We start from the raw sequence: 27,002 nt of genomic DNA on the forward strand, positions 1-27,002 counted from the left end.
GTTTTTCTTTTTCAATTCATTAAGGTTTGTTGGGGTGAGCAAGAATCTCATTTTTTTTTTCTTCCCATGACTTCCCTTTTATTTTAACGGGGAAACGTGCATTTCAAAGACTGCTCAATAGCAGCGTTGAAGTCTCAGGTTCAATCACAATGTCCCCATTGTGGCTGGGGGACTCCTTGGCCTTTAAGCTTGGGTTATAAAAATTTGGTCTGAGCCCAAAGTCTGGCTTTAATAGAATATTTTAATTTTGTTTAATGAATATTATTTTAAATCTGTTTGGCAGTTTTAAAATGTGTTCTTTTATTTTCAAATTAAAATTTACTAATGTTCAGTACTTTCTCGGGTGTGGGGGTGCAGCGAGGAGTGGGGGTGATAATAATACAAGCTACCATTTATTGAGTGCTTACTATGTGCCAAACACCCTGCTACGTGCTTTATGTGTGCAACCTCTTTTAACCCTCACAACCACCCAGTGAACAGCGGCCCTGTTGCCTCCACTGTCCGGGAAGTGGAGAGGGTCAGCTCCTAGCCCACCAAGGTGGCACAGTTAGTGAGCAGTGGACTTAAGGCTCAGACCAGATCTGAGCTCAGGGTCTGTGCTATTAACCACAGCCGTACATTCCCTTGATATTGAAAAAGCACTTGACTGACCAATAGCTTAAAGGCATATTACTGACCTAGGATACAATTCCCTGTAACTTCAAGGGTAGTAATAGCTGGCTTGAGCACATGGCTAGCTTATTGAGCATTCAGCGTAGACGGGCACCATAGCAAAGCGAGGTGTTTTACATGTAATACCTCATTTAAATTCTCACTAAGACTCTTTGAAGCAATTATTATTGTTATTTTTATATTATCCCAATTTCATAAAGGAGCAACTGAGGTCCAGAGAGCCTAAGTCATTTTCCTAAGTCACACAGCTTAATAATAATAATAATAATAATAATCCAGTAACTGACACTATTAACTTGATCTCCACAATAGCTCTTTGAGGAAGGCATATTATTATCCAGCCTGTTGTACAGATGAAGAAACGGAGGCAGGGAAAAGTTTGGTCACTTGCCTAATGTTAAGTAGTTGGTTAATGCTGAGCAGGCATTTGAACCCAAGCAGTCTGGCCCCTGGGTTCATGCTCTTAATCTCTAGGCTGTAAGTCAGAGCTAACGCTTGGGCAGTCTGACTCCCCCCACTCCTGCCTGTTCCCTACCGCCTCTGAAGGAAAGCAGAAGGTTGACTTCTGCCTGAGGCAAGACGTGGGCCATGGCGTTGCCTGACACAGTTCGAGGCGCAGAAGCCAGTGTACTGCTCTTACTGAGTGAGGCCTGGCTTCACTGGCTGATGGTCTGCAGGGTTGGTCTTTCTCTCCATCCTGCTGCTGGAAAGCTCAAGAAGTCATATCACTGCCCTCTGAATCCTCAATGGGAAAGAGAGGCAGTGAGATATTGGTAAAAACACACTGGGATCCTGCTATCAGAGGTGCCGGATGGGGTCCTTCTTGCTCTGGACCCCCAGGAATCAGCCTCGCACCTAGAACACAGCTCAGTACATACTGTTGTAAAATGAGTGAAAGAATGAACGCATTTGTAACTTTCTCCCATCACGTGCAATGTATCAGGCATGTAGGAGACATTTGGTTAATAATAAATCAGTGAAATGGTCTATGAAATGTCCCAAGAGTATATTCTTCCTTGTCAACAAAATTTGTCTTGTCATATTGCAATAGCTCAGGAGTCAGCACACTTCTTCTGTAACGAGCCAGAGAGAAAATAGATTAGGCTTGGCAGGTCATGTGATCTCTGTTATTGAGTTAACTACTCAACTGCTGTTTTCGCAAGACAGCAGCCACAGGCAATAGCTTAGACCAGCTAACTGCAGGGAAGCAGCCACCAGGTCAATAGATTCCAACTCTAAACCTTCCTCAAGTCCTACAAGGACAGGCTGGAGATTCTGTGAAAATCAGCAGATGTCTCGTAACTGAACCCAACTTTTGTTGGCTGAACCCAACCTGCTTATCAGTTAATATCCCCGAGGCAAAAGCAGCTCTCCTAGGCAGGCAGGCAGAGGAAAGGTAGCTCTTATAGTACCAGAGGGACAGGCCTAGGAGTCAAGCCTGGGTTCAGCCCTGGCTACGACACGAGCCGTGTAGCCTCGGACAAGTTCGTTCACCTCCCTGAGATTCCGTTGCCGCGGCTGTAAAATAGGGATAATAAGAATAATAGCACGTTCCATCGAAGGCTATTTAGAGACAAAAATATAAGTGTTTGCTTAGCACGTAAGTGTTCAATAAATATGGGCTACTTGGTATTTCCAAATAAACCTTGTGTTCTCTTAAAAATAAAAACTAATTTACTAAAAATAAGCCGGGCTGCCAATCAATACACACACACACACACACACACACACACACACTAGCAAAACTGCAGGAAAAGACATTTCCAAAATCAGCTTTCTAAAGACACTCTCGCAAGGCATTCCAGGGGCCCCAACCTGTCAGAAAATTCTCCACTTTAGCTCAAGCCCCCCGATCTCTCCATCTGCTTCTATGTCCTTTTTGTCACTTTGCCTTTCTTGTCGGGGCCAGAGCAAACCTGAAGACGTTCAGAGCGTTTCACACATTTGCTGGTTTAAGACATTCTTTCTCCTTCCCCTGCCCACACCCCAACATGAACGTCTCCAGGGAGTATGGCATCTTTAGGCAGAGGACAGCTCGGGCCCATGGCAGACCGGAGGTGAATAATCTTCTCGGCTCCATTCTTGTTCACGGCTGGATGGGACCAAAACTCTGTTTACAACACAAGGGGCAAGTCACAACTTGCTATGCCACATGACACCATCCCAGCAGCGAGTCACCGCTTCCTGCTACTGCACAGTCACACAAAAGGCTGGAGGTGCAGGAATCTGGCCGAGTACTCCTTCCCCGCCACCCATCCCCCCCTTTCTAACCAGAGGGACATTCAGACCTTTGCTAGAGAGACAAATGCTTCTAGAACACACTGAAACCAAAGTCCCTTTACATGAAAACAGTCACACCCACAAAAGAAAACAACCTCTCTGCATGGACACCCTTTCTCTCTCTCCTAAAAAAAAAAAAAAAAAAAAAAGCTTTATCCCTGCAAGGAATTCCCATCAGCACCTGGTTGGTACCAGGCAAGGGGATGTCGCCGACGCTCCCTCTGTCTCTCCGTATTTCAGGGAGCTGCCAATCAACAAAGACCTAAAGGTTGATACTTATGCGTTGCACCCCAAATGCTAAAAACATGTCCATGGTCGCAGGAATAAAAAAATTGTTCTGGAAACTATTAACACTTTCATCACAAAGTGACTACAGGAAGGAGACGGGCAGTGAGGAAACCGACCAGAAGGAACACAAGAAAGACATTTCAACCTTTGGCTTCTGTGCATCCAAGCACCAGGAATAAAACATGTGCTTTGGAGTGAGGGGTGGCTCCTGAACCCACTTTTCCCCCTGAGCAGTAAGAGGGGTGATTGAAGGAGATGGAAAACTAGGCCTCCTATCTCATTTTACCCCAAGAATGTCTTCCATTGTCCTCAGAATCCAAATCAAATGGAGATTGTTCAAACCGTGGGCTCAGAAACCCCCTTTCTGTGCCCACTTTAGCTGAACGCGTCTGTGAGGCAGGAATTTAGACTTGGCCGAGGTAAGGAGAACTGGTGATCCCCACCCCCCCACCCCCCGGTTTGGTGACCTTCATGGGGCTTATTTATGCACTTCAAGCTCATGACCTAATACATGTTGGTTTGGCTTCTCTTCTCATAATAGCAGCCTGTAAAAAGCTTTTGAGAATTCCCCGTGTTTTCTTATTTTGGGTCAAGAAAATAAAATCGATATCTAAGTACCCTTCAAAAAATGGTCTGCACAATCTAAAAATTTGGAATGTTTCCACTAGGGCTAAGGATATCTCTTAAAGCCTCAAAGATCATCAAAGTTCAGACCAACATTTGCCATTTTTAAGGTGAGATATCTGGTAACGGCATATGTGAGAATTAGCTAAGAGGGACTTTTTGACATAAGTCAAACAATGACATTTAAAACTCACGTTAAAGCAATTACTGTGCGGAATTTTCCGTGTTTTTCCCATTTCTTAAACAGAGTGTATATGTTTTCAACATATTTCTTGCTGTAATTTTCTTTCTTGGCAAACCCACATCTTACCATGAAACCCAAAGTATGCACGCTTCAGAAACAATAATGGTTGAAACAGACTCGGCTGTCGCAGGCATGATTTTTCTTTACGAAATTAAAATGTCTTTTGGCTAACACACTGTATATTTCAGCTATGAAAGACGATTCTTGGGAGATGACTAGGAAAGAAAGGGGAACTGACAGATTCAGCTGATGCGAGACAAACCTAAGTTGCTATATTCACACAGTAGTCGGGCTCTCCAGTGCCTCGTTCTTTGGGGGAAAGAGCTGTCGATTTTTATCATTTTTCTTAAGTTAAATGTACAGAGAATTAACAACTCTCCCTGGAATGACTGTGAGCAGATATGTACGGATATGTTACATCTGGGAATGCACAGATTTTTAAAAATCTAACTTTACACTCACAAAGAAAACAGAGGGGGGAATCCAAAGCCATTGAAATCATACACATTTTCATGTTATCGACGCATCACCATTGACACCAAATGACAACATCATTTCTAGCCTCTTTTAAGTGCTTTGTTCATTTAAAAATATGTCTAAAATTAGCATTATCGGGGCAAGACAGCTTCACTGTAAGAGTGAAGCTGTCTCCCGGCGAGCTGTTCAGCGAAGTTCCTGCTGCAGATTTCGGCCTGTATCTGAAACAGAGGCAGACTTTGCAAAGCAGCTTGAGCAGACACATCTGTGCCCTAACTAGCATCATCAGAAGGGCGATGACAGCGATGACGAAGCCCCTGCTCCAGACCCGGGACGTGTGCAGAGACCCTCTCATCCATCCTGCCAGGCTGACCCTCAGCCCGCCTGTCCCTGATTCAGGCAACCCATGGTCTCCCTTAACCCTCCAAGTGGCAAAGAGAAATTTTTTTCAGTTACCTGACTCTTGGGACCACCTGTTCCAAATTATTCTTCGCTCTCCAAATGTTTATAATCTAACCCTCAAACAACAACCCACCCCATAGCAATCTAGCACCTTCCAGCAAACTCAATTTGGGCTGCCTCCCGTAACATTTTAGGGCCTTGCCACTGCCGATAAATTTATTGACTCTTTTTAGGAACTGAAATGTGTGGTGTTATAGTATCGAAGGAACAAATCAAATTAGCCCTTGTAAATAAACAGTCATTTTCCTTTACGGAACCACACACACACACACAACCTGCTAAATATCACGACTCACAAAGGCTTATAGCTGTGTTCTCTAAATAATATGATTTTTTTTCCTGTTTTAAAACAACAACAAAGAATTTCAGGGCAGCATCATAAAATAATTGTGCTCACCCGGCCAGCATGGCTCAATGGTTGAGCATCAATCTATGAACCAGGAGGTCATGGTTCAGGAGGTCATGCTTCAATTCCTGGTCAGGGCACATGCCCGGGTTGCAGGATCAATCTCCAGTGTGGGGTGTGCAGGAGGCAGCCGATCAATGATTCCTCTCTCTTCATTGATGTTTCTATCTCTCTCTCCCTCTCCCTTCCGCTCTGAAATCAATAAAAACATATAAGAAAAATCATAATTGTGCTCCATGCAATTAAAACCATCCAAAATCAGCATCTCTCTGCAAGGGGAACGAGTGCATAAATGTTCTCTGTGCCAAGCGTTCATAGCACATGGCGAAGGCCAAGGTCTGAAGGCCTAGATTCTGGTTTCACTTACTCTGTGGCCTCTCACGAGTCACTGGACTTGAGACTCAATTTTCTCGCTAACAAAGTTGGAATAATAACGACATAATAAATACCTAACTCAAAGGGTTGTTGTGAGAACCCATCCTAAAAACACGTCTCAGAGTCGCCCTCAGGCCTGGCATACAAGTGCTCAGTTAAGTGGTAGCTACTTTCATCATGATCATTAACACAAGGATATGATTTGCAAATGGAGAGAAATGGCAAAGGCACCAGTACGATGAAAATGAGCAAAAAGGAGAAAAAAGAGGCAGCAAAAGTAAATTTAAGAGATTGTGGCTTTTTTCATCCTTTTCCCCCTAAAGACAACCTGGCAGGTACTTTCATATCTTGAAATTGATTTTAAATCACACACAATAAAGAACAAAGTCCCTGCCCTTCTGATTCATTTACAAGGAGACCAGTGGGTCTGAGCCAGTTACACTAAGTACTTGCCACCTGAATGAGGGGGGCCATCCTCGGATTAGAAGAGGTGTTAGCCAAACACCATTAGGCCAGTTAAGGTCTTCAAACAGCCAAAACGAAGCATTGTCTCTTGGCTAATTGTTTCCCTACCAGAATCTTCTTTTTGTCTTGTGTGTTTGGGACTGTTTGAACTGCCAAATTGATTGGGGGGAGGGGGCTATTAAGAAAGCTGTTATGATATTGGGGGATGGGGATCAGGGAGGAAGGTGGGAAGTGTGTGTGAGCGTGTATGTGTGTGTTTTCTGTCAACAGGCTGTGTTTTCTCAACTGTGGGGTTAATTCTCTGTAAAGAGATTCCTTTTGAGTGGAGTCCACCAACTCCTTTTGCAGAGCAGCTAGCTGGGAGAGAAGTTTCCTTCCACTAACAAAACCAGACTTGGCAAGAGTCAGAGGGTTCAGCCTTTGGAGGTAACCGAATAACCAGCCACTTCACGTCCACAAACTCCACAGATAAGCACTACATAATTAGGCGAATTCCTCCTTCATATAAAATCTTTGGGGGAGAAGGTTCCCCTCTCTCCTGAGGAATTCCTGTCTTCTCACCCAGCCCACACACACACACACACACACACACACACACACCACTCAACGCTCACACACCACATGGACCTCTGACCTGTGGCCACTGCATGCAATCTCTTACATGCAATTTAAATGCTGACCCTTTTACTTCTTCCCCAAGCATTTTTACATGAAGGAGGCCTGCCCAGCCAAGACAAAACCTCACTCCAGTTGTAACTTCCACCCGTCCTCTCATAGAGGCTAATGCTTTTCTCATGGTGTCCGTGGATATTTAGGGACAAGCAAATATCGAAACAAGATATCTCCACTCCCTTCGTTTGCTCCTGACAGCCCCGGGCTCTCTCTCAGCATCTGTCACGAGCTGCTGGGAACCCCACTTATGCACCATAACGGCCTGCGATTTTATTATACAAGGAGTTTATTGCTGGCCTAATTAGTTTCAAACTGGGCATTCCAGCTGAGGACACCTAAAAAACATCTGGTAGAAAGAGCGAGAAGGAGTCCTTGTTCCGAGCCGGTTATGGTTGGATTTCTGCGTAACTCGGGTCTCCTGCACCGGACACAAGTTATCTTTGGAAAAGTAACTGAAAAAAAATAAGGAAACGGTTTCTTCTTTGCGGGAAAGGAGTCGTCTTGTCATGGGGGAACCAAAAACGTCTTAAAGTGGACGTGCTTGGACTGCGTGTACTTTTCCCCGAGCTGCTGGGATCTCAATAGCTTGCTCAAACCTAATGCAAAATGTACTTTGCTACACCACAGGGCGGTTTTGCTGAGGACTTTTTCGTTCTCCCAGCAGCAGCTAGCACTTTATCAATTTATCCGTCTGGAACAGGGCTTGCAATCTCTTACATGCAATTTAGAGCAGAAGCAATACCGCTGATTTGAAACAGTGTGTCTTGGGTGTTTTTTGCCAAATGGTAATCCTATAACAAGTCAACAAATCATAGCTCTTTATATGTTCAATACAACACAAAAGACATGAAAAGAAGATTCGAAAATGTAAGTGATTAAAGCATCTGTTGTCTAAAAAAACCCAAAGTATTGGATAACATCTTTGTGTGTTTTTTTTTATTTTAACTTTCTTTAGTGATTTAATATTTGGGAAAGAGATTTATGTGTTTACAGAGTTTTCTCATACCCACAGCCACTGTACTAGATGAGCTATTTCAAGATGGAGGAAAAATGCTAATTCCTTTAAGAGAAAATAATAATATCGTGAAGCCTAAGTTGCAAGAGAAGAATGGAGTAACTATGAACTATGTATGAGACAAATGAACTCATTAAGAAAAAGTTCAGCTCCTTTCAACTCTAGCCAGCACTGGTTGAAATTGCAAAATTTGGAGTTTCTTTCAAAGGCAAGGAGATTATGAACACAAACACCATTTATAGGTAGTCAAAAGCAAGATTCAAGCCATCCTAATTTGTTACATAAAAATTGTATTAACTTTCCTTAGTCTGAGGATGTCGAAATACAAGCAAGTATAAAGCTTAAGGGGTTTAAAGGGAGAGAAAAGTGGGGAATAAGTGGGTAAAGTTGCCTGAAAGATTTTTTTTCACAAAGATTATTTTTTTACAGGAGGTTCCTCTCTCTCTCTTCCCCCCAAATGGGGCATCGACGGGTAATAGGGCTAGCTACTAGCTCAGAGCGCATACCCTGGTAGCAGAAATTTCACTCAAGCAAGAAAGGAAGGGCTCGTGAAATTAATACATTCGGTTTGAAATACAACAACTGTCCGCTGGTCATAATTTCCTTTGCAAGGGAGCTCCCTAACTCAAATATAATTCAGCACTCAGATTCTTATTTGATGTTTGTAAATCATTCTACCCCCCTCCGCTCTGGCGAACAACTCCCCACTCTGATATTCACTCATTCCACTGCACCTCGTAATTAAAAGGTACCTCCACCAGGAGTGATTTATACCTCAGCGTTATAAAAAAAAAGTAATTAAAGATTACGTAGTATTTCGGGGAAAGGGGAAGAAAGGAAAATAGTATCCATAAAAATGCGGCATTGGTCTTGTGTGTTTTTTGGAAAAATAGCACTAATTCAGAACGCAGCCTCGTGCACGCTTGTCACTTATTGAGGAGGCTTCACTTGGGGGAGACAGGGACCTTGCACCGCCAAGGCGCCCCACTTTCAACAGCTGAGAAATGCGCATTGAGGATTTTGTGATGCGGGCATATGTACTGTTACCAGTCAAACTTTCCTAGCATTCTTTGAGCTTACAAACTATTTATTTGGGGGCAGGAAATATACTTAAGGAGTAGGGCCAGCCCGGTCTTTTAACCTCCAGGCGCAGGACTGGAAAACAATTCCATTCTCTACTTTCTCCCATTACAACAAAACCCTCGCCTCCTTCTAAGCATCCTTTGGAAGTAAAGTGTTTTAAGTTTCAACTCCAACTGCAGCCAGCGCCAGGACGCCCGCTCCCTTACAAAGCCGGGAGGGCTGGGCCAGCGCAGGCCGAGCGCAGAGGAACTTTAAGAAAGAAACGGAGCCTCCAGGAGGCTCAGTGTGCCGTTCCGGCCCCGGCCCGGAATCCCAGCGACTGCTCCTCGGTTACCCCGTGAAGAGCGCCCAAGGGCGTGAGCTGGGTTCCGGCTCCCGGTGCCTCCTCGGTCCGATTGCGGGAGCGCCCCTTCCGAGAACCACCCGGGCCATAAAACTACCCAAACGCAGTCCGTCCAGACGCGTCCACACCGCTTGCGCGACATGCACTTGTCCCGCGCGGGAGAGCAAACTTCAGGGTCGTTGCTCCCCAAGCGCACGGGGAAGCCGAGGCCCGGAACCTGGGACGCACTTTCTCGGAACAGGATCTGTCCACCGTCCCGGCTGCCCTGGTACCTCCTCAGGCCTGGGAGCCCCGATAGACCCGTGCGCCCCCGAGCACCCCGACAGCTGCGGAGGCCCAGGCTGGGCAAGTGCTGCAGAGAGGCGCCAGGCGAGGGGGTCCGCGGCGACCCCGGCCCGGCGAACCCCGCGGGCGGCCCGGGGTGGGCGCCGCGGGAGGTACTCACCGCGCGCAGTGGAGAGAGCGCCCCGGCGCGGTGCGGGCTGGCGGACCGGCGGGCGCGGGTCCGAAGCGGCGGGCGACTGCGGCGGGCACGTTGCCGCCTCTGCCGCCGCCGCTGCCTCCGCCTCCTGGGCTGCCGCGGCTGCTGGCTCCGGGAGGACCGGCCCCTTCCCCTCCCTGGGCCGGGCCCTCCCTCTGCCCCCGCCCGTGTCCCCGCGCCGATGCGTGGGCGCGTGGGGGAGCCGAGACGCTGCGCTGGGCTTGGCGGGTACACACCTCCGGCGCCTGGACGCGGGCGCGGGGCTCCGGCCCTGCAGCTGGCGCCGCGCGGCTCTCAGCGCCTGCAGCCCAGCGGAGCGCGCTCGCTCCTGCGGGTCCTGGAGGGAGGCGAGGGCCCAGCTCCTCCCCACCCACCGACACCCCATACCTCCTTTCTCTGCAACCCAGGCGCGGCCCCTGAGAAAGGGAAGACTGCTTGGAAGGAACCTCCACAATTACACTGAATTCATTCATTCATTCATTCATTCATCCACCTAGTCATTCAATGTACATGGCAGCACCTGGGAGAGTCCACTAAATCAAGGTGGACTCGGGTTTTTTGCCCTCCCGCAACTTACATTCACATGGGGACACAGACCATAAACAAACAAGTACAGAATCAAGACCATTTCAGAAAGTTATAATAATTACTGTGGAGGGGGAAATTATGTGCTGTGGCAAGGGGACAGTGACCTTAGCCAGTGTAGTCAGGGAAGACCTCTCTGAGGAGGTGGCACCTGCATTATGAGAAAGCTCCATTGCTGGTGCTATCTGCAGGAGGAGAGTTCAGGGATCTCCTTGCACCCATTTTACACACAGGGAAACTGAGGTCCCTAAACTTAATTAGCTTACCCAAAGTCAGTGGTATAATCCCCTCTACACAACCCCCAAATTCAGGCACCCACTTACTCATCCTCTCATGGCCACCTCTTTCAATCTTCCCCACAATAAACTGTCTTGAGCAGAGTCTATGTGGCATTTTTCTCCCTCACACCGGCTTTCTGATGTCTATGAACCCTGTTGTGGGACACTCAGGAGGCCTCAATCACTGCCAATCAAGCACTGCCAACAGAATGCTTCAATCACTGCCAACAATACCGATCACTGCCACTGGTTAAACTCAATAGATTACAGATGCCCCGATGAATCTGGATTTCACAGAAACAAGGAATGAATTTTAGTATATGTCCTATGCAATAGGTGGTACATACCCCAAAAAAGTATTCGCTGTTTCTCTGAAGTTAAATTTACCTGGGTGTCTTATTTTTATTTGCTAAATCTGGCAACTCTAAGCCCCGCCCTTCTTTATTTCCTTTAATCTCCCAAAGAGACTGAAAGGTGGAAGCTCCTAGCATGCCCCTTTTACAAATGATCAAGTCTACGTTCAAAGAAGGCAGAAAGCAGCTGAGCCAGGGCTGAAATTCAGGTCCAGCTGACTCCAGAGCTCTTCATTTTGAGATAATGACATAGAGCCTGTTGTAAGGTTACTGGGAAGCTGATGAAACTTAAGCTCCTACCCCCTCGCTTGCTGGGCCCCTTTCTAAGGCCTGGGTAGCAGCCTAGAAATGTGTTCATATGGTCACTTGTTCATGTAAGATTAACAAAAATCATTTGCTTTTGACATTTAACAGCAATCAGCAGAAACCACCATCTCTTTCCACTTAGATTCCCCACCAGAGCACTTGACCTTGAGTAGGGTGAGGTGAACTGGCCACTGGCATTCTGGGGCTCCAGCGAAGGGAAAGTTGATTTGAGACTTTGTGATGTGTGTGGTATCTTTCAGCTTCTTAAAATCTAAATTTGTTGTGATTTCTTTTAATTCCAAGAAATATTTACTTCTGTCCCTTAATTTTGGACTCATTATTTTGTATTCTTTTTCTTAAATAAGACCCCCAAATTGTGTATGCAGCAGGCCCCATGTACCTGGATCCACCTCTGGTCATAGCTTATTCCAACCTCCTTCTACTCCCAAAACTTCAGACAAGCAAATGTATTCAGTAAGCACCGTTGTTCTCCCGCGAGCCGGGTGAGGGTTAGACCTGCTGCTTCTGGGTAAAAATGACTCTTTCTAGATGCAACATGGACATAGGCACTTGGCCTTGATTTCCTCACCTCTACATGAAGATAACAGTACTCATCTTGTGTTTTTATTGTGACAATTCACTGAGATCATGCTTGTAAAACACTTTCTACTATGACTATTACTGGCACTAGCAATTGCTCAACAAATATTATGACTGCACATGCAACTTCACTTCCCAGCACACCTTTGCAAAAAGCTCCAAGTCATTATCAATGGAGCGCCTTAATGCTCCCAAGGTGTTTAATTTATTTTGGCCCATGAACCTTAATATAATGTTGTTTAAAGAGTGTTAGTAGGCAGAATTTTTTTTCCCCTTGAAGGAATAGAATGGAAGAGACTGGAATAGAAAATACCAAATGAATTGCATGCAATAAGAGTAAGTGTGTGTGTGTGTGTGTGTGTGTGTGTGTGTGTGTGAGAGAGAGAGAGAGAGAGAGAGAGAGAGAGAGAGAGAGAGAGAATGAATACTGGGTCAGGACGGGAAATGTGTTTCTTTGCAGATCATGGGGACAATGTTGAAGATGACTTGTTAACTAAGGGTGCTCTATGGAATACAAAGGGTCAGTGGGTTTCCGCCCAACCATTTTACTGGCTCATTATCTCATACATCACAACCACACCCCAAAGTCCCCTGAGAGATCTCCAGGAGGCAGGTGCTTATTAGTTTTATTTTTCCTTCTCTTAGGGCAGTGGTTCTCAACCCCGGCTGCACATTACAATCTCCAGGGCAGCTTTTAAAAGTCCCCATCCTGGGGCCCCACCCCAGACCAATTAAACCAGACTCGGGGTGGGACCGAGGCATCCGTATTTTTTAAAGCTCCCCTGGTGATTCCTGTCTTTGGAAGAATAAGGACTTGACCCCAGAATCACAGCAGATGAGGGAGAAGCTGAGATAAGACTTCAGGCTTTCAATTCTTCCTCAAGACATGGAAATCCATCCACCTTCCTAGGTAGGGGTGCCCCCTTCCCATCTCTTTCTTTCCCTTGATTTCTTCTTGTTAAGTATTTGGGCTCATTTTATAATGACCAGCATCATAATCCCAGACAAAAACTGAAAATGCTAAACCATGAAGCAGATTCTTTGGAGGGTAGACCACAGACACGCCTACCCTGGAATAAAACACTTTTTTCCCCCAAGAGTCTTCCAAGTGAATGTTCTCTGAAGCCAGAAGACCAGCCTACCCTTGAACACTACAAACTTCACAATGTGTCCAACATGCATACGCACATCTCACAAGCACACGTATGCATTCTCCATGCCAAATCATGCTTTACTTCTATACACATTTCTTTCCCGATGTGCAGAGAATGGAGCTACAGAAAAAGCGCTTCATTTTAAACATCCTTTTATTTAAGTATTGGCTCTTTTCAAAACAGTTTTGAGGCAGCATGCAAAAACATATATATGGCAACAGGGAAAAGAACACAAGAAAACCAGTGAAGGAACACGGGGAGGGAAAGAGGTGAAAACAAAGGGTGAGGTTTGTACACAAAATGTGGGCGAGGAGGTCCTGAACACTGGTCAGTGGTGGACTGAGAATTAGCTGCTGAGCTTCCTGGCAGCCAGTGCAAAGCAGAACATGTGATCAATTCCATCAGTGCCTTTCTAACTCTCTTCAAAGGTAAGCGTGTTGCACTCAGTTCAGTAGCATATCCTAAAAGTGGAATGGAACGAAGATCAGCATGGCCGCCGTGCAAGGATGACACACACATCTGTGAAGCGTTCCATATTTTTATAGATGAATTGAAAAGAAACAAGATCAAGTATGCATAGAAACTCAGTATGAAAAAGGAGGTGAAGGATCCCATCCCCAACTTCATGCCTCACAGCTTTCTCCTGCGGGTACTTGTAAAGCATTTTAAGTATTTACTTCCATTGTAGGAAAGTATTTGGGGGCTTGGGTTGACGGGTCATACATCATCACTTTTTTCCACTTAAAATCACAGGAAATCAACTCTTGGGCATATGTTTAGGCAGAGCATCAGAATTGCAGGATCACTAATGTCCAGTGGGAGACACTTATTCCCATATGGAGAGGGACCTTCCAGACACTCACACATGCTGTCCCTCGGCCCACACCACCCTACAGACACAGTCCCATGGATTTCACCTTCAGTCCACTCAGGTCTCTGCCCATATGTCTCCACCCAGACAGGTCCTTTGGACCACTCTGTCCAAAGCAGCATCCTCAGCCAGCACGTGCATTTATCACTCCACAACACTACATCACACATGGTTATCTGTTCACTGTCTGTCTCTCCCACCAGATATCAGCTCCATGTGAGCAAGGACTTGCCTGTTTTGCTCATGGCTATGCCCCAGTGCCTAGAACAGTGCCTGGTACACAGGGAGGAACTCAATCAATAGTGGACGAATGAAGACAAAATACAAATGGAAGGATACGGCTCTTGATGTTGCCCAAAATGACCACAGTCACGCTGCCTTTTCTAATTTCCTCTACTGCCTACCCTAAAATAAATAAAAAGGAATAAGGGTGATTCAGAAACTCATTCTTTTGAAGAACCACAAAGAGTTCAAGATAAGGTCAAGGTTTTCTTCTCTTTTTCTTTTATGCTCTCTCTTTCTACTTGTTCTTCAGCAAAGAGCTTGAGGACTCAAAGATGGGGAATGGAGAGTAACCCAGATGGCTAAAGTCCATTCTTCCCTCAGGGACTAGTTAGGAGGCAACAGAAGTTGCCAAATGAGAGGAGAATGAGATAAAGCTCTTGCCGATTGATGGTAAAATCCAACATGGAACAACAGCCTTTATGCAACTGCCCAGATCCTATAGTTATGAACAACTTTCCAATAGATCTGTATGTGAAGAGCACTCATACCACTCCAAGCAGATTCTTGCAGCCAATCTGGGGTCAGGCTGGCTTTTCAATATTAATCCCCAGAATTTCTACCCCTCACCTCTTTGGCATTTCCTTCCAAGACATGCCACTTTTTGCTTTCTTTTTTCCTTAAGGAGAAAAAGCATATAGGATGGTTTTTAAATACATTTTCTTGTTGCTTTTAGTTGAATAGTATCTTTGATGGTGAACAAAGCTGACTGGTCTTCAGAGGAATGATCTTGGAAATACTGGCTGAGAGACATCAGAGGTTTCCAGGATCCAACCGATAGTGTTCTAAATTCTAAAAGAAGTTGTGCCCTGGAGACATAGGGAGTATTCGAAGAGATTACAGAATTCCCTCAAGGTCAAGATGGCAGAGTAGGTAAACACTGTGCTGACCTCCTCCGATGACCACATCAAAATGACAACTAAATTAGAGAACAACTGCCTTGAGAACCACCTGAAGTCTAGCTAAACAGAAGTCCTGTAACTAAGGATATAAAGAAGAAGCCACCCTGAGACTGATGGGAGGGGCAGAGATGTGAAATGGGCTGGTCCCATACCCAAGTGTGGCGGTTAAGAAACCTGAGGGAGGTCTTGACTGCAGAAGTACCCCTGAGGAGCGAGGGATCCAGCCCCACACTGGGCTCTCCAGCCAAGGGCACCAGAACCAGGAAGTCAGGAGTCCCCATAACATCAGGCTGCCAAAGACAGCCAGGATTGCACCCCAGGGAGGTGGAGGGCCGCCATAGTCCCAAGCATTCCTCTTGAGGAGTTTGCCAATTGACTCATTTGCTCACAGACTCATTTGCTCTGAGCTCCAGTGCCGGGTTAGCAGCTCAAAAAGTGCCAGGGACATATGGGGAGGAACTAAATTGACTGGTTGCAGGAGGAGGGCTGGAGGGGCAGGACTCAGGGCTGCTCTCTCTGGTGACAGAAGCATGGGCCGGTGCCATCGCTTCTTTGTTCAGCCCTTCCCCATCTAGCCGCAGGTTCAGGTGGGCTCCAAAGATCTAGAGACCTTAACCAAAGATCTAGAGACCTTTGGAGAGTGGAACATTTTGAGAGTGAAAGAGATACTGTTAATAATAAAGCATAAACCAGAACTGTCCCAGGCAAACAAGGACAGATAGCCACCCTGCCTAAGCAGAATGATTTACTAGTAGATATGTCCTGAGAAGCAAAGATGTCTCAGATTTAATCAAGTAATCACATGGGAGACAGTTGCAAACTTTCATGAGTAGATGAGGGGCTGCGATCGGCCTTTCTTGCCATTATGAAATTGACATAACAGTTCTCGTTATGGTTCAGGGGATCTCATCCACATCTCTGACAATCCTTGAGTGCCCTGAACCAAATCGCTGGTTGTTATGCAACCTCATCATACTGAGAAATGGTCTCCCCAAACCCATGGGATGATATGATGGATTCCTACATGGATATTGAAAACACTTTCCCTGGATGTCTGCAGTTTCTTATCTCTACTCGGCTGGAATCTCTAGAAGATGTGCCAGGGACCTCTTTGGCAGTTTGGTGAAGTCTAAGGACATCATCTGAAAACAATGTTGCTAAATACACAAAAATGCATGTAATGTACACATGGTGGGAAGACTGAATATCGATAAGAAAAAAATTATCATAGATTCTTACCTCATGTAATACACAAAAATTAACCCAGAATGAATTACAGACCTAAAGGTAAAGCCTAAAACCATAAACTTTCTAGAAAATAACAGGGGAGAAAATTGTTGAAACCTTGGTGTAGGTTAAGGTTTCTTATAACACAAAAAGTACAAACCATGAAAGAAAACATTGATAAATTAGACTTCGACATAATTTAAAACGTCTGCTTGTTAAAGGACAAAATTGAGAAAATAAAAGGCAAGCTATAGACTGGGAGAAATGCAAAACATCTATCAGACAGATATAAAAACATATAAGAAATGTATAACAAATATAGGAACATATTTTACAACTCAATAGTAATACAACAAATAACTCAATGTTTTAAAAGGGCAAAAATTTTGAACCATTGCTTCAAAAAGGAAGATATACAGATGGCCAATAGGCACATAAAAGATGCTCAACATCATCAGTCATCAGGGAAATGCAAATTAAACTATAATGAAATACCATTATATCCATTAGGTTGGCTAAAATTACAAAGACTGAATGTAGCAAGTGTTGACAAGGATGTGGAGCAACTAGCCTCTCATATGCTGCTGGTGGGAATATAAAATGGTACAACCAATTTGGAAAATAGTTTGGCAGTTTCTTAAAAAGTTAAAAATTCCCCTACCGTATGACCCAGCCATTTGACACCCAAGAGAAAGGAAAGCATAAGTCAGCACAAAGATTTGTATATGAATGTTAATAGCAAGTTTATTTATAACAGCTAAAAATGAGAAACATTGCAATTGTTCATCAGCAGGTAAATGATAAACAAATTGTGGTAGATCTACACAATGGGTTACTACTCTGCAATAAAAAGGAATAAAAACGATATACACTCAGCATGAATGTCAAAATCATTATGATGAGTGAGAAGATGCCCTCAACCCTCCCCTCCTTCCCCAAGAATCATAATGCATGATTTCATTTATGTAAAATTCTCAAAAATGCAAACTCATTTATAGTGACAGAAAACAAAGCAATGGTCACCCATGGATGGGTGTGGTAGAAGGGTGGGTTATAGAGGGGCACAAAGAAATGTTGGGGGTGGGGGAAAAGTTTAGTGCCTTGGTTGTAGGGATGGTTTCATGATATATATGTAAAAAATGATAAAATTTAACACTTTAAAAACTTCCAGTTTATTATGCTTCAATTAAACCTCAAAAAATAGTAAAATATTGTACTATAGTCATGAATTTCCTTTTTTTTTTCTGCAAAAAGCTTTATTTTTTCATTTGGTCCAATGCGTGGGAGAGGGCTTCAGGGTGGTTAAAACAATGGCTAGTAGTTTCGGGAAGAGGCTCAGATAAAAGCCAGACACAGGGGATGCAGAGGGGCCTCACAAAGGCCTCTGGGCTCCAAAGGCTCCTTGTCGTGCTGGAGGGTGAGGCCTGCAGATGTGAGTCAGGTGTGGCCCATCTTCTTGATGAGTTTCACCTCCTCACCCGGAAGTGGTTCTCCAGGAGCCACAGGAGGAGGGGCTGCGCGGGTAGAACCCAGGGCCTGCAGCTCCCAAAGGGCCTGGCTCAGGTGCCTCTCCAAGGCCAGGCGGCTGCCATGGCGTCCTGAGTTTTGCCCACTCGTCTTGGGGCGGCTTCAGCGTGTCCTGGAAGAGAAGGTGGCCACCGCGCTGGTTTTGCAACTTTAAGAGACACTCAGCGCCCTGCACTTCTCCCCCAACTCACAGAAGAAGTGGCCCCCGCCCTCGAGAGCCACATTGTCAGGGTGGAAACAGAAGCCCAGAGAGAGGTAGGTGCAGGCGCCCGGCAGATGCAGGCTGGCCAGGCGATTGACTGAAGCCTCCACCTCAGTGGAATAATTCTGCCAAATTTGGGAGCTCATGGTTGTTTGGCAATAAGGAGTTAAGGTAGGAAAAAAAACCTGTGTGTTGGCTGGTCCTGGAGGTGATTCTGAAGGTGGTGACTGGATGAGGCGCACGAGAGAGGCCTGAGGCAGGAAGAAGGGGCGTCCCTGGGTCTGTTCTGTCCAAACACTGTTGAAGCAAGACACAGATCTGGGACCACCGAGGGCACTCCTCATGCATTTCTTTACTAATACACTAGGGGCTCAGTGCATGAATTCATGCACCTTGAAAGGAACTGTGGGCCATGAGGCTGTGGTGGGCATAGGGGTGGGTCTCTGCCCATCCTCTGTGCCCCTGCCTGCCCCTCCCGCCATGGCCCTGCTGCCACGGCTCCCATGCACTGACAGCACCGGCCCCACTCACACCTGCTGATGGTGCAGAGCGATTGGGGGCCAGCGCCAGCAGCGGGTGTGAGCGGCACTGGCCCTGTCAGTGGGTGCAAGCAGTGGCTGTTGCCCCTCAGGAGCAGGGAGAGGTGGAGAAGCCCTCAGGGGAGATCCGGGCTGCTCACACCCGCTGACAGTGCCAAACGATCAGGACTGGCGCCAGGTGCTGGCAGCAGGTGTGAGCAGGGCTGGCGCCAGCAGCAGGTACAAGCGACCAGTGGGACCGCGGCACGAGAGAGCAAAGAATTTTCAGTAACCACCAGAGGCTCGCCCCGATGACAGCAACCAGTGCCCCGCCTTGGTCTGGAGCCCCTGCTCACTTGCTCCACCATTCTGCCACTGACAATGCTCACCATGTTCCACAAGCGCCCCCTGGTGGTCAGCACACATCATAGCAACTGGTTGTTTGGTTGTTCCGCTGTTTGGTCTATTTGCATATTAGGGTTTTATATATATAGATTAAATAAACAAGATCTAGCAACAGGCCTAATAGCTTCCATAACTTGGAAATAATGCTGGATATAAAAGATATTTTAGGATATTTGTAACAACCATAATATGATATGAAAATACCTGTGATTTGTATTAAGGACAAGGTCACAGGGCCTGCTAATGCTACTGTGGTTTGTTGCCACATTCATATTTGAAGGGAATGCTACATTCAGTTAGAGGTTGGTGAAAATAAACATCCTTTTTTCCCATCCACATTTACAGAACCCCCTGAATTCTATCCATGGACCCAGGTGAAGAGTTGAGTTAGAAGCAGCCTCAGCCACCTGAAGGTTATAATATCCCTAGAAGGTAAGCATCTTTACACCCAGGAACATATAGTTAATTATAGAAATGTCCAAAGAAATGTTATCAGTGCGCTTATTTTGAGATAAAATTTAGAAATAAATGTGGAAGACTTTGACAGGGTCAAAAACCATGATATTAATATTTTTGTTAAGAAGGAATCTGTTCATATTTAGTAATTTACATATTTTAAGAGGCTTATGTGTAAGAGATATAGGACTACTAGAGTAACATATTGGTCAGACTTGTTGAGTATAAGTTAAAATGTAATTGAATCATTGCTTAAACATGCAATTTTAAAATGAAAGTCTTACTAAGTTTATATGCAATCGTTGGAATGCCGAAGAGAACAGAGTTGCTGTATAAGTGTGATTTATTAGATCCAAAAGAATGGATGAAGTAAGTAGAAACATTGGACATTTGAAAGCTTGCAAAGAAAACCCAGAATATCAACTTTAGAAAAAGCAGTTTAAAATGTTTAAAGGCACTGAATTAGCTAAGCTTATAAGTGGGGCCAAATATTAATCAATGACTTCCTTAAAAACAATGGCTGATTTGGGTTCTTCTAGTCTTAGAATTAGAACAATAGATTTGAAAAGAAAACTTAAAAAGTCAAGCCAGAAAACTAGGTTTGGGAAATTGTCATTTTAGTAATTCCAAATTATTTCCTAGAATTTGTGTACAGCTTATTCTCATACAAATCCTGTCCAAACTCTCATAAGGCAGAGTGGATGACTGAAAACAGAATGAGCCACAGGAAATCCAGGATCCTTCTCTCATCCCGTGTTTATTTTTCACCTAAGCGTCTCTCCTGTCCCCTTATTTGGGCCTCTGCCATGGAGGAATTAGCCACAAACACAAGAAAATTCTTTTCAGTGACCTGAGGAGAAGAAAGGTCACTCGTTACACTGGGCTTAGGAACAAATTTAAATTACTGAGCCACTTAATTTTTCAAAACAGTGGAATCTAAACAAATGCTAAACTGGTGAACAAATGTGCATTCATTGCCAAAACCCCAGTTGGTTTGGACAACATTTTCCCCTGGTTCCCTCAGCAGAGCTGAATCCCTTGGCCTGCCCTCTCCTGCAGTGTAGAAAATCCCCCAGCGGAATAAAACAGTCTCACAATAAGCATTTTTAACAACCTACAACATTAATGGCCACCAAATGCCAGTATATTAACTTCCCTTCTCGCAGAATTACTGGGGAGATATAAAATAAAACAATCTTTTTATGATCTCCCCAATTTGACATAATTTCTTTCTTTACTAGATAACTCCCTTTCAGCATTCAGTGACTGTGTTATTTAGGATATCAATTTGTTTGCTGTTACAAGCAGACATCTCTCAAAAGTGGCTTTTATTTGACCCCTTTCCCCCCTCATTTAAAAGTCTGGGTAGGTGCCCTAGCTGGTTTGGCTCAGCGGATAGAGCGTTGGCCTGTGGACTGAAGGGTCCCGTGTTCGATTCCGGTCAAGGGCACAGACCTTGGTTGCAGGCTCCTGGCCCTTGTCCAGGGCATGCTGAAGGCAACCAATTGATGTGTCTCTCTCATATCAGTGTTTCTCTCTGTCTCTCCCTCTCCCTTCCACTTCTCTAAAAATTAATGGAAAAATATCCTCTAGTGAGGATTTTAAAAAAAAAGTATGGGTAGTTGGCTGGTTGGGTGGCTCCACAATCATCTAGGAGCCAAGGTTCTTCTGTTCTATTGCTCTGCCATCATCAACAAGTGGCTCCCATTTTATAGTCCAATGTGGCTGCTCTAACTCCAGTCATCACATCTGCATTCCAGTCAGCAGGAAAGGGGGAAGAGCTGTTGGGCTCACTCCTTTCTCCCAAAGGAACTGCCCAGAAATTGCCTCCATTCACATCCTATTGACCTAATGATATGACCATGCTTAGCTGCATGGGAAAATGGGAAATGTAGAATTTACCTAAGCATATAGACAAAGCCAAGCTAAATACTGTATTACTATGGTAGGAATGGAGAACATGTACTGAGTGACAGCTATCAGTGTCGATCACATTCACCATGAAACTCTACATGTCATTCAATTTTGTGTGCATTGTGATTTCTCTTGTGAAACATTCCTTGTAAGCATGAATTGGTGTGACGATTATCAAGGGAAATTTGGAAATACCTATTGAATTCTAAAGTGTTACCCAGAAATTCTATTACCCATATTATTTCTAGAGAAATGCATAAAGTAGTCTACAATGAGCATAGGCAAGATGTTCATTGAGCCTTGTGTATAAGAGTAAAAGGATGGAAATAAATGGCAATCAAAGAGAAATGTCTAACTGATCTCCCATATCCATATTTGAAAGTACTTGAGGAGGTGATTCTTTATGTGTGGAAAATCTAGTTTGTAGAATGTCATAAACTGTATGAGTGACAGTGTTTACATATTTAAAAAAGAATACATGTGTACACACATACTTGTAAATACTCACAGAACTGTATGGAACTTTTGTATATTAAAAAGTTCTGGAAAGATTTATATCTTAAAAAAGAAAATATATCCATATAAAACATGTATGTTAAAAGAAAACAACTATATATTCTAATATATAACATGTATAATACTATCCTACATAATAAAAGCCTAATATGCTAAGTGTCCAGTCGTCCGTTCAACCAATCAAAGCGTAATATGCTAATGAATGTTATAGCTGCTCAACTGCTCGCTATGATGTGCACTGACCACCAGGGAGCAGATGCTCCAACTAGTAGGTTAGCTTGCTGCTGGGGTCCGGCCAATTGGGACTGAGCAAGACAGGCCAGACATACTCTGGAGCCCTCCTGAGGTCCCTCCCCAACTGGTCAACCTCCTGTGTCCCTCCCTGGCCCCAATCGTCCCTCAGCCTGACCTGCACCCTCTCACAATCTGCGACCCCTCAGGAGATGTCAGAGAGCTGGTTTTGGCCCTATCCCGCAGGCCAGGCCAAGGGACCCTATTGGTGCATGAATTCATGCACCGTGCCTCTAGTATATCATAATATTATATTATTATGCATTAAATAATATACTATTAACATACCAGTTACATGAAGACTATCCCTCATTTAGATTAATCTGATGTTTTCTCATGCTTAGATTTAGATTATGTATCTTTGGCAAGAATACCATGGAAGCAATGGTGTGTTTTTGCAGCACATGTTTTCAATTTGTCCCATTGATGGTGATATTAATTCTAATAACTAAGGTGGCTTATGCCAGGCTTCTCCATTATCAAGTTACTCTTCTCCCTAGTTATTAATAAGCATTTTGTGGGGATATACTTTGAGATTATGTGCATATCCTGCTCCTTATCAAACTTTCAATTTATTGACCTATTTATTTTTACTCTTTTATTCAGTGGATATAATCCATTAATGTCTTATTTATTTTGATGTCCACGCTGTCCCAGACAGGGCCAGTAGAGCTTCTACCATGCTGGCTTCTGTGTCTATGTCCCCACCATCCTTTGACCACTCCCTTCCTTTCTGTCAAAAGGAGATGTTTAGGTTCATCTCCTACTTGTCTTGACCCAGTATTGTTATTAGCCATTTCTCCAAAAATCTTTGGTTCCTTTTAGTGGAAAATAATTTTTAGGAACTAAGATCTGGGCGCCAAGTGTGTCTGGTGTTACTGTTGGGTCTTTGATTTCAGGCCCCTGAGTGGGCAGAGCTATATACACATACAGACACTTAAACACATACAGACACACACATACAGATGCATATTCATATACAGACACTCATATCATTATTCTTTTTGCGTGTCACAGCTGATTCTATAATTCATCTGAAAGAGGAAATATCTGATAAGAACATCTTGAAAATGAATAACAAATTGCCTTTCCAGATATCAAAACAGACAGTGGAGTTATAATAATTAAAATGGAAAAGTGTTGGCATAAAGAGTCAGTGTAAGAGACTGTGGGGTGCAGGCGCAAACACGTATTTATGCAGATTTGTTCTGCTCAGTGGGGAAAGTGCGTATTGCTTAACGCTGTGGGAACAGCTGGCTCCCCATTGGGAAAGGTTAGTTCTTACCTCTCTCCTGTCACCGAAACAAATTTCAAATTAAAAAACAGGGAACAGTTTAGAAGAAACATTTGCTAAATATAAGGCAGATAAACTATTAATAGTTTAGAATACATTTTTCAAGAGTTCCTACAAATCACTAAGAAAAAGACAAACAGTGCAGTATAATAGTGAATAAAAAGTATGAATATGCAATTAATAAACCATGAAGTAGAAATGATCAATAAACATTTTAAAAGATGCTCAACTTCATTAAAAATCAGGAATATTTCTCTCTATTTCTCCCTCTCCCTTTTACTCTCTCTCAAAATCAATGGAAAAAATATCCTCAGGTGAAGATGAAGTAGAGGTGTATGTTCATAAAATGATATATCCCCAGGATATATCACTAAAGGAAAAGGAATTACAAAACCAATATGTAAAATATGGTCCCATTTATGTAAAAAAAAAAAAAAAAACACACAAAAACTCACAAAACACAACTCTTACACCCCCTCCATATATTCTGGAAATGTATACCTAAAACTAATACCAGTGGTTACTTAAAGAGAAGGGGATTGATTTTCGAGGAAAGATAGAAGCAGAATCAAGGGAAAGTTCAATTTAAATGTTTTTTTGATTTTTTAAAATGATGATAATGTATTAATATATTACTGGGGTAATTAAAAATAAATTATAGCTCTAGCCAGTGTGGCTAAGTGGATAGAGCATTGGCCTATGGACTGAAGGGTACTGGGTTCGATTCTGGTCAAGGGCATGTACCTCGGTTGCAGACCCTGTCCCTAGTTGGGGTGTGTGCAGGAGGCAACCAATCGATGTGTCACTCTCACAATGATGTTTCTCTCTCTTTCTCTCTTTTTCCCTTCCACTCTCTAAATATCGGTGGAAAAATATCCTTGGGTGAGGATGAACAAAAATAAATAAAATAAATTACAAAACCTATCATTTTAAAAAGAGAAATTATTTTAGGTTAAAAGAAATAATATCTGCAAATCACATAGCACAGACCTGGCACACAATGCAATGCTAGCTATCATCCTATTTTTAGAAGTTTTTGACAAAATCTATTTCCCAGGATTCCAAGTTCCCAGCTTTATCATTAGTTTGCTCTGTGACTGTTCCCATTTCTGATTCCCAATTGCTCCTCTGCAAAATGAAGGGGTTGGACTAAAGTCTCTCTGAACATTAAGACTCTGTGATTAGACATATTTTGCAAAAGTCCACCCAAATGAATTTTGTATTAGTTTTCTATTGCTGTGGAGCAAATGATTACAAATTAAGTGGCTTAAAACAACATCTATTTACTAACTCACCATTTCTGTGGGTCAGGAGTCCAGGCCCTTCACTGGGCCCTCTGAGCCTGTCTCCCCAGGCTGCTGTCACGGTGTGGCCTGGCTGTGCTTTCACCTGGAGGCTTACCAACTAGGGGAGGACCCACTCCCATGCTCATTCGGGTTGTTGGCACCATTCATTTCCTGTGGCTGAATGACTGAGGACCCAGCTCCTTAAGGGGCATCGGCTGGAGGCCACCCTCAGATCCCAGGGGATGCCTGCACTTTCCTGCCACGTGGTCCTCTTGCCATGGCCAGTCCAACTCACCGAAGGGGCTCACACTCGCCATAGGCAGTTCACACATAGCTGTTTGCTTCTTATAGGCCAGAATCTCTCTCTTACTCTAGTGCATGCTAGCAATGCAGGGTCACACACACACAATCTTTATATATATATATTTTATATTAGAGGTCCTGTGCATGAATTCGTGCACCAGTGGGGTCCCTCGGCCTAGCCTGCGGGATCAGGCTGAAACCGGCTCTCTGACATGCCCCAAGGGGTTCCAGATTGCAGAGAGCGCAGGCCAGGCCAAGGGACCCAACCGATGCACAATTGGGGCCAGGGAGGGACGCGGGAGGTTGGCCAGCTGGGGAGGGACTGTGGGAGGGCTCCAGGGCATGTCCAGCCCATCTTGCTCAGTCCTAATTGGCTTGATACCAGCAGCAAGCTAACTTACTGGTCAGAACATCTGCCCCCTGGTGGTCAGTGCACGTCATAGCGAGCGGTTGAGCAGCCTTAGCATATTATTAGCATATTACACTTTGATTGGTTGAACGGACTACTGGATGACCAGACACTTAGCATATTAGGCTTTTATTATATAGGATATAAAATTCCTGTGATTTGAATGTATATAAATTAAATATACAAATATATGTAAATTATACATATAAAATCACAGGAATGACTTCCTTCGCCTTTGTCATATAATGAAACCTAATGAAGGTAGTGACATTCCATCACCATTGCCATATTCTACTGGCTTGAAGCAAGTCACACATGCCCCCCACTCCTGCAATCTACAGGGCATAACACCAGGGAGTGGAGATCATGGGGACCACCTTAGAATTCTGCCTGTCTCAATATCTCTCTTAAATTGCAATTATTTATAAAAAAAATCTTCTGTCTTTCCATTGATAAAATTATTCATACAGCGGAGTAGGGGGAAGGCAAAGGGGCTTATCAGGAAGGTAAACTTTCATTTTCAAAATGGAGTTCTGCAGCAAAGGTGACAAAGCTTTACTGCTAGAAATTTTATTTATGATTCAGAGCCTACTATATACACTAATTTTAAGTCGTCCCTTCAAGCCATAGAGCACTGAAAAATGCATATTTAAAGAGCAGGTGAAATTGAATCACCTCTAGACAATTATTTTGAAGAATTAATTCTTGCCTGATAGTAAAAAAAAAAAAAAAAATCAAGTCCATTATTTAGATTCCATTTCCCCCCATAATTTTTTGTACAATCATATTAAAAATTGAGCACTGGGTGATTGGCATGCTTGGAGGGCAAAGTTAAGATTAAAGAATCAAATAAAATGACTCCCTTTGAAATGTGTATTGAGGCTGAGATCATTTGCATGGAATTGTGTGAAGCAAGAAAGAGAGGAATTAACCTGATATGCGTCCAAAAATATGGCAATGTCAACCAAGGAGCAGGCCCAGAAAATAAAGATGGCTGTGAGTAAGAGGAAGGGAGAGCCGATCTTCACACGGAGGAGAGTTGTGTGTTTGGATCGAGTGGACGCCACTGTGGCTATCAAGGCCTCCCTTGGGTGTCAGGTGTTGCTTCTGCAGTGCTGAGATGTAAACTCTCACCCCGTCTGGACAGGCGGGCATCTTCCTTCCACCCCTAGACCACTGTGGCCTCTTTTCCAGAGGGAAACAAACAAATCTGCAGACGCTGTTCCAAAGTGTCCTAACGAGATGTTTGTGGGGGGAAAGGTTTGGCTGTTCTTGGCCTCCTGGCAAATGAATGACTTGCCACAACAGTTAAAACAAATGTTTGTGTTAGGGAGCTACTTCCCAGGCAAATAAACTTCTTCAGCAGAAGTAAACATGAAGGGTATTAGGACAGAGCACCATAAAGTCCTTTGCAGCCAATGCTGCCAGTGAAGCTG

The 27,002-nt window shown here is 44.1% G+C and overlaps 1 protein-coding gene and 1 non-coding gene across 2 annotated transcripts in view; one reads left to right on the top strand and one right to left on the bottom strand.

The window, feature by feature from the left end:
• EYA2 (EYA transcriptional coactivator and phosphatase 2) overlaps nucleotides 1-9,920 on the bottom strand; it is a 211,470-nt gene extending 201,550 nt beyond the window's left edge. Inside the window, exon 1 of the mRNA XM_070421592.1 lies at nucleotides 9,852-9,920. The gene's annotated coding sequence lies outside the window, so the exon portion shown is untranslated. The remainder of the gene's footprint in view (nucleotides 1-9,851) is intronic.
• Nucleotides 9,921-13,599: 3,679 nt separating this feature from the next.
• On the top strand, nucleotides 13,600-13,704 carry LOC139014724 (U6 spliceosomal RNA). The gene has a single exon (XR_011472287.1). It is a non-coding gene; the product is annotated as a U6 spliceosomal RNA (small nuclear RNA).
• The last annotated feature ends 13,298 nt before the right edge of the window (nucleotides 13,705-27,002 follow it).

The sequence above is a fragment of the Myotis yumanensis genome, unplaced genomic scaffold (assembly GCF_028538775.1).
Source record: "Myotis yumanensis isolate MYYU_CA2020_CCGP unplaced genomic scaffold, mMyoYum1.0.hap1 SCAF_7, whole genome shotgun sequence".
NCBI lineage: Eukaryota > Metazoa > Chordata > Mammalia > Chiroptera > Vespertilionidae > Myotis > Myotis yumanensis.